Below are 19321 nucleotides of genomic sequence, written 5' to 3'. Positions count from 1 at the left end.
GGAATATTAAAACTATCAAAACTGTGTCGTGTAACTAAAAATACCGATTTTCAGCCTGTAAAGCGAATTTCTTAAGTAAAACGGCAAGAGAGCTTTTCCTACCTCTGAGGTGCAAGCCAAGCATCGGAAATGCCGTGGTTTCATCATTTAACGAGGCACTGGTCACGAAAACGCACGTGGTTTTGGCTAGCTCTTAATTATTTGGCTAGCAGCTCTTAATTATTAGCGTTTAGCTAACTAAAACAATTATTCACGCTGTTCCACGACGCAGAACACAAACTTCCACTGCCACCAACGCTCACCTGGCCGTGCCCGCGTTCCCACCGCAGAGTTCCCCTCGGCAAAACACCCACCCGGCGGCGGGGAAAGCCACTTAATCCAGCCGCTCGCCAGCAGGGAAGGCGAGAGCCGCTCCGGGCGGGCGGAGGCGGCAACCGGCGGGCGCCGGGGACGGGCTCGGGCCGGGCGGGGCCGGCGAGTGGAGCTGCCCCGTCCGCTCGCTCCCTTCCTCCCCTCAGCCCCGGGAGGAAATCCTCAGCCCCGGGAGGAAATCCTCAGCCCCGGTGCCACCACGGCCACCTCCGTACCCCGGCGGCGGAGCCTCAACAACGGCAGACGGACCGGCCCCGCCCGCCGGCGCCGCCGCCGCTCCGCCCTCAGCGGCGGCCGCGGTCACATGGAGCGCAGGCCGGGCGGGGCTCTGCGGCGGCGGGGCAGAGGGAGTGCTCGGTGCTCCCGGCCTGGGTGTGCGGCCGGGCGTCTGAAGGTGCAAGAAAGCCTTCATTACAACTTCTCTGGACCAGAGTTTGTGGGTTAAAGGTGGGCGCTCACGCGTTAACCTCCCCCCCCCACACACACACACGCACACTTCAGGAAATGAGTTCGTGGCTGGAGCAGCGGAGGCGGGAACCGAAAGCCGGAGCGATGTGGAGCCCCCTCTGGGAACTCGTGCCTTTCGGAAACTAGCTGGCCTCTTCTCCCAGGCAGTCGGCGAGAGCGAGAGGACACAGTCTTAAGCTGCACTAGCGGTGGCAGTCCCAGAATCAGCTGGGTTGGAAAAGACCTCTGAGATCGAGTCTAACCTATGGCCAGACCACCACCACATCCATGGCACTAAGTGCCACGTCCATTTCCTTAAACACCTCCAGGGACGGTTGTCCAACCTAATTGATAATGTGATTCTAGTAATAAAGTCTTAAATACTGTAAAAGCTGCTGTCTCTGACTCAGTTTCCAACTTTTCCCCTGCAAGCAACTAATAAAGAGCAGTTTATTTCTTCCTGCTTGTTTCTGTCCTTCTTGCCGTCATAAGTACAGTTTGGGATGCAAGAGACAAATCCCCTTGGTAAGATGAAACACAAAGCAATGACAGTACGGGTCTCCTTGCTGGTGAGGTGTAGCGCTGCTGCGGCTGAGGTCTGTGATTCCCAAGAAAATGGGTATCTGGGTAGAGATGAAGTGCTTCCAACTGAAAGGAATGTGGTTAACAATTTAGCTACAGAGCCAGCACCTCTCTAGTCACAGGACATGATAGCATGTGCATAATTCTCAGTCAGGCTATGCACTGCCAGTTCTCTCCTGTGGCTGAGAGATGAGTAAGGAAACAAATCAAGGATCCTTTCTGTCGGAGATGGGCAGGAACTCATAATATGGAGAAGGGTAGGGGTAACAGGCCATAAAATTTTTGTAAACTGGGTTCCACTGGTTCTTTTGCTTATTAGATAGATTGAGGGTATTCTTAAGGCTTGTACAGTTATTTCTAAGTAACGTCAGCTGTTGGATTGCAGTGTCCTCTGTTCTTGCTGCTCTGCAAATATTCAATGTGTTTTAACAAGATGTGCTTGCTGTTTTCCATGAAATCCCTTAGTTTGGCTGGTTTGCAATGACCTTTTTCCTTGCAGCCTGTGAACTTCAGAAAGACCTTACTGCTCTGCTCCTTCTTTCTCACATAGATGGACTCTCACCTTCACTTCCACTCTTCCAGACCTCACTTCCTTACCATAAAGAGTGCAGCACAAGAGCCCATGCCAAATGTCCTAGAAGGAGAACTCACAGTTGAGGGAAATCTTTCCCCTGCAACCAAAGAGCTACATGAAACTCATAACTGCATTGCACTTCTCACCAGTTCCTACTATCACAGTCGCTCAGTGTCCCAGGATGAATCAAAACAGAACACTTTGCAGCTACAGCCCAAACAGGGAGGTGTGCCAAGAGAGAAAGCTTTTGGTGATGTATCCCTTCAAATAGCAAATTCTATGCTCTCAGAAATAGAGACCAGTCCCTTTGCCCTGGCAGCCTTTAAACTTCACACACCCCACACTGAGCTCCAGTTTCTGGTCAGCTGGTTGTACCCCTGATGCACTTTCAGGCTGGCAGAGCCCTGAGTGTCCACTATGGGTTGGGCACAGTAAAACAGGCTGGGGTAAAAGCAGTTGTTATATTAGCCTTTCTCCTTGCAGCCTGTCAAATTCACATGGATATATTATGGCTCTGCTTCTTTCTTCTCTCATAGATGGACTCTCACCTTCTTTTCGTTCGTACAGATCTCAACTTGGTTAACTGCAAAGATTGCATCAGACAGGCTCATGCCAATTCTCCTAGAAGGAAAATTCACTAGAAGGAAAATTCACAGCTAATGGTACTCTTTTCGCTGCAACCAAAGAAGTACAAAAAGCTCATGGCTGCATTGCACTTCTCACCAGTTCTTACCATTACAAACTCTCAGTGTCCCAGACTAAAAACGGAACACTTTGCAGCTACAGCTCAAACAGGGAAGTGTGCCACGGCAGAAAGCTTTCAGTTACCTGCCCTTTTCATAGGAGATTCTATGCTCTCAACAGTCGAGTGGCAGTTGCTTTCCCCTGGCAGCCTTTAAACTGCACAGAGCCCACACTGCACTCCTCGGTCTCCTCAGCTAGATATAACCTGAAGCACTTTCATGCTGGCAGAACCCAGAGTGTCTACTACAGCTCCAGCACAGCAAAACAGGCCAGGGCAGGCAAAAACAGTTGCTATACTATCCTTTCTCCTTGCAACCTGTCAACCTTATGGTTGATATTTAGCTCTTAGGGCTCTGCTTCTCAGACCCTTCTCTTCTCTTTCTTCCTTCTCACATAGATGGACTCTCACCTTCTCTTCCACACTCACAGACCTCACCTCCTTGCTGTAAAAAGGTCAGCAGAGGAGCCCATGACCAATATCCTAGGAGGAAAAATCACAGCTGATGTTACTCTTTACCCTGCAACCAAAGAACTTCACCAAACTCATGGTTGCGTTGCACTTCTCACCAGTTCCTACCATCACTATCACTCAGTGTCCCAGACTGAAAGTGGAACACTTTCCATTTACAGCTCAATTGTGCCAAGAGAGAAAGCTTTCCGTGACCTGCCTCTTCTTACTTAAGCTCTTTCAGGCTGGCAGAGCCCAGAATCTTCAATACAGCTCCCATACAGTAAAATGGGCCAGGGCAAAAACAGTTATGGGATTAGCCCTTCTCCTTGCAGCCTGTCAACTTCACACTAAACCTTTGGGCTCTGCTTCTTCCTTCTCATCTGGAAGTATTCTTACAGACTTTCAAGGTTTGCAGAGGGCTAAGTGTCTATCTTCATCTGGCTCCTGTGTGTGGCCTGTGAAGCAGCTCCACCGGCCTTGGGAAATGGAAAGTTCTAGATATTAGTTAGGGCTTAAAATGAAGGTGCAGATCAGTAGTCTGAACAAGCTGTCTCACCACACATTTATCTGTGTTAACTGGAGCTGCAAACTTTTCAGTTTAGAAGTACACCACAAGAGGCACACAAGACTCCCAAGTATTTTTGCTTAACTTCCTTGAGATGCTTGCCAGGATTACTATTGTTGGGAGTGCAGCAAGCATTGTGTGAGAGCAGTCTGGTACATTGAACTTTCTTTCTCAGCTCTTCAGACTATTCCATTCTGTCTCTCTTGCAGTGTGCTTGTAACCACAAAAGTTTTGACCTGCATTTTGAGCAGAAATGTGTCAGGAGAAATGCTGTTCACAGTCTTTGCTGCTATCTTGCGTCCATCTTTAGAATTACAGTCCTTTTGATTGTCTTTTAAACACTCATCTTTTTTTTCCCAGCAGGGAAATGACAATTGCATCTTCTTGCTTCAGAAAGGTTTTGCTGGCCTCAAGGAAGCCTTGCTGACCTTCCCCCTCAAGCAGCCTTTCCCCTCAAAAGTTTCTCAGCAGATGAAACCCAAAGAAAGTCCGGGCAGTGGGCAGAACAGGGTGTGAAGGAACAGAGGCAAACCGTGGCCAAAAGAAGCTGGATGACTCTGCCAAAAAAAAAATGAACCTGGAGCCCTACTCTCCACACACACACACTCTCTGAGTAAGGGCAAAAGTAAACTAAAAAACTAGACGTGGGCATCATTACAAGTAATGAACCTGGTGATGATCATCTGTTTTGCTGTTTTAGGACCACCTTTTCACTGTGACCTTTGATCTGTCTCTACATTTGAGAATACTCTCCTGGTAATGGAGTTCCTGCAATGCATGGGTTGGTTCCAAGAGAATCCAAAAATGAAAACATGTTTAGACATGTTTACTGCATTATCTTGTGCGCTGTGGTTTGGGCAAAAACTTGCTGTGGGTTCAGTACACCTGTTTTCAAGTCAGCTGTGTGATTGAATGTAACTAGAAGTCTTTAAAAACATTCTCTGAAATTCCCTATAGTACCACTTTAAATGTAAGATTAGGAACTTTAAATGAAGGTGTGTTAAGTTTTCTTTTGCAGTGTTATTTAACTAGAGGGGTTCTGGATTAATTTAGCAGCCAGGTCTGTTCTTTCAACCATAAGCCATGCTGTCAGGGAAACTTAATTACATTTTAAGTGGGATGTAAATGAGTTGTGACACTACATCATTTCACATGAAAGGTTCATTACTTACATTAACTGCACAATGCTCTCTCCTAAGGATAGGGCTCATTACAATTTCTCTATTTTTTCACATGGTTACATCTGACTCTGGATTTTACTTTTAGTAAAACTATATGTTCTTTCTGTAATTGTTTAAGTTGTTGAGTTTATTAAATCAGTTGAACCTGAGTAGCATAGAAGATACTAAAATAAACCCTTTAAAGGCTTCCAAAGTTCTCACTTTGAATTTATGTGTTCTCTCCTGAGTTATCATATGTGCAGAGCTGTGGCATCATACTTTGATATGAGACATATCAAATATCATGTAAGATATGTCTCTTAGCAGGGTTGTACATTTCTTGTTTCTTTCCTAGAAAATTTAAAAGAAAATAAATGCCATTATTCTTAGCAGTTTACTGTATTAATTGCATCATGGTAAATAATGATGGTGGAATTGAAATGTGTTTTTAATGACTCAAAATTGTGGGATTTAGATTAGTTGTTGGCTATTCTGAAGTGACAAAATAACTTATAGTCTTAAACTCCTAGACCAGCTCCACAACTCCTTGATAGGTTCATGCCATCTAGCAATTGTGCCTATACTGGTGACAAAAGTCAACAGGACAGCAGTTGGAAGCAGTGTTGAGTTGTCTTTAAGTCTTAATTCAGCAAAAGACTTAATTAATGTGCTGCCTATGGATGCACCTATAACTAATTTCTGTGCTGAAAATTGGTTCATATATAACTACGACCGTACCAGCGACAAATGTTGATCTTGCCGCTTTTTTTTGAAAATTAAGTTGTTCTGTGAATATGCCTTTACTTTTTAAACACAGAACACAATAGAAAATGAAAACAAAACTTTTTTTGAGGTATTTATTCTTTTTTTAGTGAGGTTATATATGTTTGTGGATATACATACTTGCAGACCGAGAAAGAGGAGGACAGACTTGGCAAAGTCTTTAGTTAAACTGAGTGAATGGAGAATATGACATTATGAACTTAGTACTTATGACTCAGAACTTAGTCTTCATAAAAGTCACTTGATGCAGTCATAAGAATTATCCAGGCCAAGGCAAAAGCTGGTTCAGAACCTGTATTGAGATGTTCCACAGGTTTTATTTGGGTTCTATAAGGAGAGATAGAGACCTCTAGGTTCCCTAAGGTTCAAGACTTGTAATATAAACTCATTCCTGCAGTGCAGTAAAACCAAAACAAAGGAAAAAAATGGGCATTTTAGTTCATGGAGAACTTGTTTCTCAGAATTGCATGGTGTTTTCTTATTTTTGGTGGACTGGAGATTTGAAAGTTTCACTTTTTTATAGGTTTATGTGTTTTTCAGGAATATTCGAAAGCTTACTTAAATAAAATGAAACTTCAGTTTCCTTTAATGACATCCCTTAAGAGCTGAAATATTCCAAATTACCAAAATTTGCCTTTAAAAGCCTTTCAGACCTTACCTATTTTTAGGTTTATAATGCAGTGAAAAGGGAATGTTTACTTACTTTTTGGTGTTATCTAGCATTTTCTTCTCTTTAAATAATAATGTGGTTTTTTCCCATTCCTCCTTCTCCCATCCTTACCATCTCCAGCTTTTATATCTTTTTGAACAAGATATGTACAAGAAATAGTTCACTAGAGATGAAGAAGGAGTTGGCTCTGAAAGCAGGATGCTGTTTATCGTGCATTCCCATTTCTGGGAGCAACCTGGATTGAGTGTCTGGTACATAGGAGGCTCAACTGAAAAAGGAGGTGGTCAAAAGTCCATTATTTTCACCTTAAGTAAGAAAGAAGGGAACAGAAAAAACTTAGAAGGCAGAGGCTTAAGAAGTAGCTATGATACTGGGACTTTGGGGAACGTTTATACCTTTTTCTTTTTTTTTTTTGTTTAGACACCACGCTGTTTATCTACACCGGATTTTTTTCCAGAGTCAGATTATCCTGAGCTCAGAATAGACAAATGAAGAGAACTCACACCACATATCAAAGAAGTTCAATGAAGTCCCTACAAATGATCTTCAGAATGAGAAGTAGAGTGATTGAACAGGTGCAGACAAATGTCAACATGAACTAAGAGATTTAAACAAAATGTAGTCAAAGATTATTACATTTAGGGTTACTTTTTTTAATAGCTGCACTGAGAAGTGTTACCTGAATGGCTCAGGCCATGCACATTCCATTCACGATGTGAATATGGAGCACAAATGAAAAGATCTTCTGTAGATAACAAAACAACTTCTGAGGCAAAACAGCTTATATTATTTTTTGCATTTTGAAATTGTTTTTCACTTTTTAATATTTGAAACTTCCCATTAAAGTAGTTCAATTCTTGAATTCTATTTTGCAATAAATTTAGATTTTTTAGAAATGATGCATCAGATTATTATTTAATTGCAGTAAAATTAGAAAATATGCCTTTCCAGAACAGAATTATTCCAGGCAGTGCAGCTTGTCCAGTGCATTTTAAAACATTTGCCCCACTATTAATTATTTCTATGCAAATCATTAGCCTTCCTGGAATACCATAGGAGGATAATTGCTAGAAGTTTTGAAAAAAATGTTACTACTTTCAAAAATGGGAAGTAGGTTGGAATGCTCTTGAATCTTCACATTCGTTTTCTTATATTCAGCTAGATAGTATCCTAGTAGCCACCTGAAATTTTCTGGCCTGTTTTATACACTAAACTTCATGGTAGTAAAACAAAATATTGATGGAGAAGTATTCCAGTCTCACTTGATTGTGTGTAATCTTGAAATAGGGACAAGACACAGGTAAAATATCTGCTATGAAAAACAAATTTCAGGAGTTTGAGGTCAGCCTTCAAACATTGTGTTAAAATAACTGTAAAATTATCCCTAAGGAAGAATGTATTGAGGATAAAATGGACTATTCTAATACAAAATTAACAAATAAGGATCTGTAGCACTGCTGTTCAGACACAGAATTGCACAGAGCCAGAAATTCAGTATGCTTGTAGAGAAAAGTAATACCTAAACCAGTTTTGGGGAATAAAAGGTATACCAATAAATCACTTGTCAGTGTAGATAATAGAATACTGCATCATTTTCTCTCAGCTAGAGTAAAGGTTAAACACAATTGTTTACTCACACTGTATGATCTTACCACTATATTCAGCATTGACTTCAGCACCTCCCAAGGCATAGCAGTTATGAACTGCCCAAATTAATATTTACAGTGTTCTTTTATAATTGTAATATTGCCCCTTTCTCTGCAGTTGTTACAATTTCTAAAAAAGATGCCATTTGGTATGTGTTTAGTATTTAGTAGCAATAATGATAAGAACATTTGAAAGACAGTGATTATTGAATTAAGGGAAAAACTTTCCTTGAAATAATAAAATGTTGACTATAAATAATATTCAAAATGTTCTAAATGAAAGAAGTGTGGTAAATGAATAACTTGTTTTGCTTTGAATAATAATCTGTTAAAAATTACAAATATTTACATTTGAATAGAAGCATTAGGGTACTTCTAAGTCTTTATAACTAATTGTTTGTAACTGGAAACACTATTTTAAAGTAGACTTTACAGGTATTATTTTTCTGCCATGAAATTGCACAGAAGGTGAGGAACATTACAGATTAAAAGTAAATTGCAGGAGACAGCTGAGACTAGACACTGACACCATTGTATTGAGTTGTATTTTATGCTAAATTAGTTTGAATGAGACTGTTTTGGGACTCTCATCTCAATAAGATTTAGCCTGAAATAGGAGTCGCTCTACGCCCACGGTGGTCACTAATTTAATTTTTTTCCTTTGTGGCTGTCTTGATCAGGATTTTTTCCCATGTTCTTTGATGCCATGCATTTTATACCTATGTTCAGAGAATTTAGACTCTGACTCCTTTTGCTGTAATGGGGTGAAATTATAAATTATACCACCTCAGGTTTTTTGTAGTTGCTGTAATCTCATGAACACCATAAAACAAGGCTAAGGGAACATTAACTCTTCCTTTCAGCAAAAAGCAATACTGTTTCCACTCAACCTCATGTGATGAGGAAGAGGCATAAAGGTGTCAGATATTGGGATTAATTCTCCACACTGGGGACTTGAAGTCTTTCTCTCATCTACATTAGCAGTATAATCAGAAGTTTCATCACAACAACAGTGTAAACTATAAAAAAGAGGTTGCATTTTTATATTTTAAAAAATAAGACAAGGCTTAGCTTGAAAAAGAGGACACTGATGATAGTACCTGGTAAGTAGAGTGTATAAACTCTCTTAGGGACATATATTCCAGAAAGCCTGTTATCCTTTAATCAGGATGGCAAAAGCAGCTTGATATACTTACAGAATTTAATTGTATCTTGGCATTCCAGCCAAGGACTCTCATCTCATGGTGTGCTCACTTGGAGTTGTTCATTGTACCTCTGCCGTGGGGCCTCTGCTAATATCATCTTCCTTCTAGACGTGCAAGTGAAAGCATAAGAAAGTGTTTAAATCAATGAAGCTAACAAAGAAACAGCACAGGGCTGATGCATGAGCTGTCAGTAGAAAATAGAGTGCGTATTGATGGCTTCTGGTGAAGAACCATACTGAATACTGACAGTAGAAATCTGTCTGTGATGAACAACTAATTTGGATTATGTTTACATGGAACTATAGCAAGTTTACAATAGTGAGAAAAAAGTGATCCAGCTTTCTGCTATGAAACAGCTATAAAGTATTATAACAGTCATGGAGTTAGAAACCTGTTTGAAAACTTAACAGGCTATATGAGCCTTTTATTTCTGTTCTATATAGGAAAAAGAAGTTGATGTGAATAACAGAAAATTATGTTCTTTCAGGAAGTCTCAGTTTATTTACTATTTTCATTTTAATTTCTACCTCTCCCTGATTTACAGACTTTTAAAATGTAAATCCTAGCATTTACAGAGCATGTAAAAAGCAAACAAAAAAGCCAGAGGAAAATGATCCCAAAAATCGTTGTTACTGCTTGGTGTTTGAATTTCTTTTAGCAGACACCCTTGTCCAAGTGTTGATGAGGTGCTCATATGCTGTGAATTAGCACAGGTTTCCCTTCTGAACAAAATAAATTAATGTTAGATTTTAGTATCTTTAGGATATCATAAAAAAGTGTCATTCTTTTTAAAGGGATTTCCAGGAAATGATCATGTTAGTCCAAGATCCCAAGGTAGTTGACCATTTCAATTCAAGCTACTATGGATTAATCTTCCAGGCAGCTGAGTCCTTACTCTGAGGCCAGTCTTTTTATTTTGGTACAATTTTGTCATGGGTTTGAAAAGAGATATTGGAATTTTTTTCCCAATGTCATCACCCCCCCATCTGTTTCTTCCAGGATTCCAGGGTGGGGGTAGGAGTGGAGTGGAGCCACATGTGTGGAGCAGCGTAGGAGCAGGGAGCAGGGATCTTTATTCAGGTTTTTGTTAATAATTTTTGTTAATAAAGTTGTTTCTTTTCCTTTTCCACACTTCCACCTGAGGTCTCTTAATTTTTAAGTTATAATCTTGTTAAACAGACAAATATCTTCAATAGTTCTGAAATATTCTGAAATATTGATATATAACACACTGTTTTCTGGATTGAGGGTCAAGTTTTATCAGGTTACATACAACCGTTCCACTGAAGGTTTTATCTTTTCTTCCTCTCAGACTACTTTCTTCCATCATAAAGGGATATTACATTTACTGTGTACAAATTAATAACCACTTCAAATTCTGGTCACATTGAAGAGCAAGTGAATTCTATCTAAAAAAGAAGAAAAGTGATGGAGCCTTTTGAATTAGGTAAGTGTAATTTAGCCAGATGTGAACTTGAGGTTATAATGAACCAAAAGGCTTTTAAAAAGACTTAAAGAAATGTGACCACTCCAGGCAGCCTGTAGCTTAAAATCCAGTGTAACATACAGTGAGCATTTACTCCATGCATTTTTTGTGGCTCTGATACATTTGTAATGATCAGTGCAGGAAATCAATGAAAGTTGTATTATTACACTTGCCACTTTTTTCTGGCTAGATTATTGCCAAGTGATTTTAGAAGATTTTAGAAGAACCCAGTGAACACACACAGAATAAAGTAAAAATGGAGCCAAAAAAGATACCCTGAGTAGATAATTTTGAATGATGGTTGGCAAAGCCCTTGAGCATGGACAAGATGTTTGTGTTTGCATTGCAGCTTGCCATCTAAAGCCAGGCAAAGCATGGTTTGTGCCACTAAGGTAAACTCCTGCAAAAGCCTAACAGATTAAAGACCTTGCTTAAATGTCACTAAACTTGTTTTGTGGTGTTTCTATGGTATATATAGTACCTATGTTGGTCTTCTCTACAGAGAAAGTGTGGCAATGCCTATTCCAGTGAGTGGTACAGCTGATTTCTGTCATGGTGTGTGATATGTTCATCCGTCCCTTATCACCTTTAATCAGACAGTAAAAAACCCGTAGTGTAGATGTTAGACAGTGGAACTAGGCTTCATCCTGTAGTTTTGAAAGAGAAAGATTCATAACAAATATAAAAATAAAAATGAAAGCCCTAGTAGAGTATGACTTAGTTTTCACTGAGTCTTATTTTAAAATAAAAATTATTTGTTTTCTTTGATGAGTTTTCCTTCAGTGTTGTAAACGATTACTTCAAGATCTTATGCTTTTGGAGACACTCCCCCTCCCCCCAAAAAAATTTAGATTGCACATCTACAATCATACATACTGTTAGCCGTAGCAAGTTCTGAATCCTTTTTTACATTGCTTATATGAAACAAATATTGCTAAATGTGTAGTGTCTTTAAAAAAATTTTCTCTAGTCTAATATTGGTCTTAATATTATCACTTTTCCATAGTCCGTTATGTACAATGGTGCACTGTGATACTGAACATCTCACTGCAGCTTTTGGAAAAATGAATTTCTTAATGATACCTGATATTCCATCCACTTGAACTTGATTCTGTCATTAATAAAAGAGGAGAAAGATACCACTACTCCCTTCTTGTTCTAGAGGATTTTGAACCTTTTTTTCCAGTGCATTTATTGCCTGCTTCTAGGGGTCTAGGACTGTGCATTGAATGGCTTAACAGAGTTTTAAAAAAAAGAAAATCTCAAGCCTGTAAAATACTTCTCGTTAAGAACTGTCAGTTAACTTTTTTTTCCCCTGGAACTAGGTGCAATAATAATCACGTAATGTATGCCATAAATATCTTTTTTATAGGGTTTCCTCTGTAATTTAGCATGATGCTAATTAGGCTATTATTTTGAAGCACCAATTTACTTTTCTAACAAGCAGCCTGCAGCTTTGGCATCTATAAGCCATCCTGGCACCCATGCCTTTGAATGGTGATCTGCAAACAGATTTTTGGTGGTTTCTTTCTAAAATTAAACTGAACCCATGCTTGCAATTTGAAGTATTGCACCTCAGAGCAAAATAACTTTGGGTTGATGAGAGGTTTTTTTAAACTTTCTAGACTTAAATCCATAGTATCCTGGAGGTGGCAGCAAAGTACATGCAAGAGAAGTAAGGTGAATGCTAATGTATAAACAACCAAGAGATTAATGATGCTCTGTAGTACTGATGATGACTTTGACTAAATGCATCAGCCTCTTTTAGCTTGAAATGACAGTGCAGGTAAATAGAGGGTTGATGTGTTTATCTATTGTTTTTTAAATTGTGTTTTGGTTAGTCCAAATACGCTGAATTCATCCTAAATCTCAATTTTTAGCAGAAGATGGAAGTTTGCGTAGTCTTTCCGTTTCTTTTTCAGTATCAAGAAACTAGGGCAAAAAGCCCTTTTGATTAAAATTTTTCAGTTTCGCCCATCAATCCAACACAGTTCAAAACTGTATCTTCACTAGCCTGCCTTTACTTTTTAAATAGCTTTTCTTAATCTAGAAATAGATGTATTTCAATCCCTCTTGGTTTTGAATGCCTTCAGCATTCTTAATGGTATGACTAACTGGTATGGTGATTCATACTCTAATAACAGATTGCAAAGGACATCATATTAGACATCCTAAGAGCGCTCTTTACTCCAAAGTATACTCACAATAATGCCCCAGAGGCATGACTTATGGCTGCTGTTGCTTGAATAACAAGAACAGTGAGATCTGGCAGAAACATTATTAAAATGAAAGAGAGAAAACTCCCGGCTGCCAAATTGCAGCTGTTGGTTTTAATGTTAAACTTGTTTGTCAAAATACTATTGTGTGGAATAAATAAAAGCTGCAGCCAGAATCTTCTACATTAGGTTTGCAGCCTAATGCAGGAAAGTTCATTTTAGATGGATCTAAATAGGAATTTTTTTTTTGTAAATACAGTGTAACTTTTTGCAAATACACAGCTGGCTTTTTTGGTTAGAAGAGAAGACCTGCAGCATGGAGCCAGTTTTTCACAGACACAGTGTAGGCAGTGAGGGAGCAACTTCTCTGTTCCCACTTCACCTGTGTGCCTAAATCCCAGCTTTCCATGAAAGGCTTCAGGCCATCAAAAGATGTCATGATCAGAAGAAACAGGTTCTCACTGTGTGTGGTAGCAACAGTGGCGGTGTGGTTCTTGATTGCATCTTCTGTGATAGGTATGAGTGAAGCAGCATCTGTCTGCTACTTTTTCCCTATCTATGAGTTATTGCATGATTTGATATTTTATCCTAACATTATTTAATCTATGGCTTTTTGTCAAATAAAGGAATCATAAATGCTACTGATATTTTTTACATATAGTAGTGTGATAAGACAACTACTGTTATAACTGTCTAACTATGTTGTAGATAGTGTGTATGAGCAGCAGAACTCCCCCATATTTTAAAATACAGGGTTAAGCCATCAGAAAAAAATTAATTTAGATTTTTTTAGGAGATTTTAATTTTAAGTGTTTTAGGTGAACTGCAAAAATGTCTTTTTCAGTTTAATGAGACTGAAGTGTTTTGCTAAGGAGGATGAGTTGTGGGGAAGACCAAGCTCCTCCTTCTAAGCAATTGTAAATCTGAAAGTAGGAGGCTCCAATTGAGGAAGTATGGAGAAAGAAAAGATAACAGCCCTCTATTAAAGGACATGTGTACTGGCAGAACAACAAAAGAACACAAAAACAACTAAACAATAATCCTGTACCCAAAAGTCTCCTTCAAAAAGGAAACAGTTCAATACTTTCCACCTTTTGGTGCAATTCTAACCGCGATCAGCAGGGGCGCTGTTGGATCACTGGAGGAGCAGAGCCTGCAGTTGCTCGTATTGGCCGGCAGGGGGCGCTGTTGGGCTCCGGCGGTCTCCGTGTGGGGCCCTGGCATGTGGGAGAAGCCAAAAATTGAGATGTTCCCCCCTCTTCCCGAGAAGGGGAATGGGAAAAGGGGGCTCTTCCCATGAAACTCACGGTGTCTGTGGCTGGCTGTGGCTGGGAATTCCCCCCATTTGTCGATGGACACACGCCGCTGCCAACACGGGAGCAGAGGAGGGAAATGGCGACCTCGTCCCCAGAAAGTTCCCCTGAGGGTGGGTCCAACCTCTCCGATGAAGCCTGACCAGGTCTGGGCTGGGGCAGAACAGGGCACAGGAAAACGGAGGCAAACCAGGGCCAGAAAACAGCCAGGTGACCAGGCCGAAAAAATAAAATGAACCTTGGACCCCTCCAACACACATCTTGCCCGAGTTAAGGCAAAAGTCAAGTGCCTCCCATTTCTGAGGGGAGAGGAAAAAAACCTCCTCACCCCTCCACACAGTCTTTGGAGGGCCATCAGCCTGGAATGTGGATCTATCTGCTGGTTAGTTCTTTGGTGTGGGTCATTTACTTTTTACCTTCCCTTGATCAACATCTTTCTTTCACAGTGATGCAGGGGAAAGAAAAATTCCCTGCTTGGTTTTTTAGAACAAGTAGACCTATGGCAATGTCATTGTGCACAACTTTTTTATTTTTCATCGATTGACTATGGGTTTTTCTCCAAATGTGGGGTTGAATGGTAACATTCTGATTGATTTTAAATCTATAAAAACCTATAAAATCTTTATTAGATGGTAGATTTCTACCTTCTTAATAATAAACTGTTAATCTGTGTTTAAAAAAAACAAACAAACGTTACATGAATTTACCCTGAAACATGAATTTCAGCCAAATTGTTTCCTCATGGAGATCCCTCATGAAGTTCTTAAAACTGTTATTTATAATAACCTTTTAGTTTAGCTCATGTAAAATTTAAGACAACCTAGGCCTCGTGTATTGAGAGGTTCACATCACTTTTGGTACACCCAATAAGACTCAAATTGATCCCAGGCAATATTTTACTGCTGTTTATAAGGCATTTCCTGTCCAGCCTTGAAAAGAGGAAAGGAGAAAATCATAAAGTTTGTCTCAGATGTAAAGTGGTGCTGTGTAACATATTAATAAAAAGAACTCAGGAATATGTTCAACTCACCAGAAACTTTGGTGCAGGATTCTCTTTGTTACTAGAGGCCATTCATGTATCCTCCACATGAATTTAGGCTATTTTCCCATTTATTTAAAAGTGGAATTTATGGTATATTTCAACTTCAAATACTTCTAAGTCCACTTTTAAGTCCACTGTGAGTTAACTCACATATCTTAACATTCAAAGCAGACTGCCTTCGTATTTTGTCCCTTTTGAAATTTTTACTGGCAACAGTAAATTTCAGAATTATCTTAACCATCCCCAGGCTGGAATTTGAGATGCAACTCATTAAGTTACTTTGTTTCACATTGGTCTGCATACTATCAAGAGTCTGTGACACTGTTCCCTGCTGGTATAAATAGGGGTCTAATCACGTCAGTGGAATATCTCTCCTTGATGCTGACACATAATCTAATATTTTTATTCAACTCTCAGAAAATTTCATCAACACAAAAAAATATTTGGTGCAATTTGACTTAAAAAAAAAGAATAGACAAAGACTTTCAGTACCAAGTCGAACAATTTTAAAGGTTTTCCTGTCACTTCACTCTCATATAAATAAACCATCTGTCTATCCTCAACTACAAGTGCCTAGGGTCTTTTATAACATCACTCTCTAGCCATTACTTTTCCTTTTAAATTAGCAGATGCTCCAGACTGTTGTCAAAGACATGCTGGCACTAGTTCAAAAATCAGAAATACTGCATCTCTTGTTAGTGCAAGAAGCAAAAGTGATATTAACTTGATCTGAAAAACAGTAATCAGGTTAAAAAAGACAGACAGTACAATGAAGTGTTTATGTGAGCTTTAATAATACTGGAGATGAAATGAACCTAATCAGTGTGCTAAACTGGGATTTGCAGGATTCTCACAGGCCAAGCTGCATGGTCACCAGTTGCTTCTCTACCTCCTGTAACCAGCACTTTGGTATGCATGCCAAAATAAGATTTTACAGTGCTGACCCATGAAGACCCTTTAGTTGGTTTTGCCCTTTTATCATTGCTGTTGTTTTTTGTCTCATCATTATTTTGAAACCCATGAGATTCACTTTCTCTCCTAATTTCTCAGCAGTGAAGAAATGCTTCGCTGTAGTTTTATTGCTATCTATTTTCTGGTAATATGTCATACAAGTAAGGAGTTTAAAGTAATATTGAGAGGGTGAGATGCCCCAGGGCAAGTGAGGTGCCCAAGGAATTCAGATGGCTGCAGCAAATCTCTTATTGTGCCAATCTCTGGTGTTTGCATTGTCTTTCTAAGCAGCATGGCATGTGGTAAAAACATGTCTCAGTCATAGTTTGGAACATATTATCTACCCAGCTTTCCTTCAAGGAAGTTCACTCAGAGATTTCATCCTCCAGTTTCCATGATCGTGACTATCAATCAAAGTCACTGCCTGCTGATTATCTGTGTTCCCTTTGAATAGACTAGAGAAATCTTTAATTAGTATTAAATGCTTGCCAAGTGTGGACATAGGGGGAAAAATCAGTCAGTCGAGGTGCAGGTCTAGCATAGACACTGAATTGTAATGAGAGGACCCTTGAGAAAAGTAAATGAAATAAAATAAAATTAATTAGTTGGAAAAGCAGAGGTAATACACAAGTGGGAAAGAAGATTTGACAGGAGAACAGAGGCTTTATTTTTATGGCCCTGTGTGCAAACTCCTTTCTGTCTTGTGGTCTAATATCCGTGCCTGTAATTACACTGATTGCATGTTGGGAAGGAAGCCTAAGGAAAAAATGTTTTTGTTTTTGGTTGGTTTTGTTTGTTTGATTGTTTGTTTGTTTTGGTTTTGTGGGTTTTTTTAGGTTACTTTGTTTTGGGACATTATGGTTACAAAGGCATGTAGTTCTCAGTCTCTGGTTCTTCATTAGTGTTCTTTCCCCCATTGTCTTCTCAGTATCTTGGGTTGATTTTTTGTCATAAGCTTGCACAAGTGGGACCAGACCGAGGCAAAAGCTGGGCTTAAACCGAAATACAGATTTTGTGCATTGGAGCTTGTTCCTTCCCCCCTTCCCCCCTTTATTTATTTAATAAAGAAACTACAGAAATATTTGGAAATAGGGAAAACAGGGCAAGTTCCGTACTTAAGGATCTCACTGCTGTTTCTTCTCCAAGGTGCGCAGTCATCAGCGAACCACCAGCAGATAAGGTGTGACCCAAAGATCCAGTGAATAAATTCTCCTGATGTACTCTGGCCCAACGTGCAGGGTCAGATCAGGTGACTCTGCCTTGTACTGGTGGCTGGAAGCTGTTGGAGCCATGCTGCAGGGATACAGGGAGCTGTCCAGGAGAGGAGCAGAGGAGCCTGTGGCTCTGTCAGGTAAGTGCCAACACCAGGCTTTATCCTAATGTTGTCTTGCTTTACACCTGAAATAGCTTTGTTACAGCTTTTATCCACTGAATTGGTTGCTACAACACATCCTTGCTCTGTGACAGAGTTGGGTCTCAATCTTCTGCTTGAGAGAAGTTGATTTCCATCCTTTACCTCCTTCTCTGCCATGAGGAAAACCTATGGGTTAGATAAATAGGCATTTTGGGGGGGTGTGACATTTCAACCACAGTTGCATTTCACGTGCAGGCATTAGGATTTTTCACTTCTGTTTTCTGTATGTACCTTTAAACATTTAACTTAGAATGGATGGATAGATGCTCAAAAGAAATGGAGGAATGAATTCTAAATAGGAAAAGGGCAAAAATGCACAACAAGATGTTTATTGAAAACATAAATATATCATCTCCCTATTCATAGTGTGCTACTGAGGTTACTACAGAATGCTACAATGAAATAAGTTATACTTCTTGGTCAGAATGAGAGTGAAATGTAATTGAAAAGCAACTGAAAGGTATTTGAGACTTTGCTCTTTTGCAATTTGGAGTGAAACCAGATTTTGAGTTGTAAAAGAACTCCATAAGCATAATTCACTGACATGAAAGGATGATAAAAGACCTTTTGCTTTCTTTTTTCTAGGATAAATTACACTCTAATGTACAGGAATGTTCTCTAGTTTGAGAGTAAGTGGGCCTGTATAATAAACATTTCTGTAACATTCAGCTGCTTTAGCCCAGACAGCTCAATTAGGGCTGTGCAGTAAAATACAACTTCTGTGCACTTTGTGAGCACTTAATGTGACTGAAAGCCTGTTAGCAAGAAATCTCATAGAAAATAGGTCTTGTCAGGTGTTTAAGGAAATTGAATTGGCATATATTTAACTCATAGATCTGAAAATATAAGATTTCTGGATACTGAGTAATTTAATTATATTGTCATATTTGACTTCTCCCATTAGAGCCAGCTTAATTCATTATTTTTAATAAATTACGTGTTGTGCAAAAGGGGATGGAAGTTACTCATGCAAGCTGACAAAAGCAAAAAATAAAAATTAGGCTTGACATCATTTTTCTCATTTCATTCATCCATTAATCCAACCTCTCAGGTAAATGATTGGCTAATGTTTTCAGCCAAATGTTTCAGCCAAGTTTTTGAAAAAGAACACGTTTTCCTTCCTAAGGCTTTTAAAGGAGTGTTCTGATAATAGAGAAAAAATACTCTGTTACACTTACACGACATTTTACCTTAAATATCTGTATCATAGTTTTACTTAATCATACATAGTCTTTATTTTTCTCTGAAACACTTAGCTGTTGTACAATTAGGCCAGGAATTACTGCTTGGCTGCAGCCATCACCCCATGAATGCAGGTTCAGGTTTGCTTTTACTGAGGTGGGTATTGCTTTGGACAAAGACAGTCTCTGAGATGACTTTCTCATCTCTAGTTACCTAAAAAAGCAGGTGTCTCATTTGCTCAGTGGTGTACAGAGTGGTGACTTCATTTCTGAATCGTGGCATTTGTTTTAGGAGGGGATGGATTGCCCTCTGGAGATGCCTCTTTCTCAATATTAACTCCAAGGAGAACATAGAGGTCTTGTTTAGCCTGTTGGTATAACTTCTGGTAGTCAAATTGAGAAGAATCAGTCCTCTCTGTTTACTTTTCCTCATGAAAATCTCAAGGTTTGGTGTGGAAAAATAAAGTTAATAAAGAACTGCTTTCAGGCATAACTAAGGATTTGGCCCTTTATTTATAA

General features: G+C 39.4%; 1 protein-coding gene across 2 annotated transcripts in view; it reads right to left on the bottom strand.

Annotated features, from left to right (window-relative positions):
* Positions 1-554, bottom strand: part of SCLT1 (sodium channel and clathrin linker 1) — a 31042-nt gene extending 30488 nt beyond the window's left edge. For both annotated transcript variants that reach the window (XM_050320494.1, XM_050320493.1), the window contains exon 1: positions 303-554. The gene's annotated coding sequence lies outside the window, so the exon portion shown is untranslated. The remainder of the gene's footprint in view (positions 1-302) is intronic.
* Between the last annotated feature and the right edge of the window lie 18767 nt (positions 555-19321).

The sequence above is a fragment of the Myiozetetes cayanensis genome, unplaced genomic scaffold (genome assembly GCF_022539395.1).
Source record: "Myiozetetes cayanensis isolate MyiCay16 unplaced genomic scaffold, myiCay2020 scf24, whole genome shotgun sequence".
Lineage (NCBI taxonomy): Eukaryota > Metazoa > Chordata > Aves > Passeriformes > Tyrannidae > Myiozetetes > Myiozetetes cayanensis.
The sequence above is the reverse complement of the archived record's forward strand: the minus strand, read 5'-3'. Positions and strand labels throughout refer to the sequence as shown.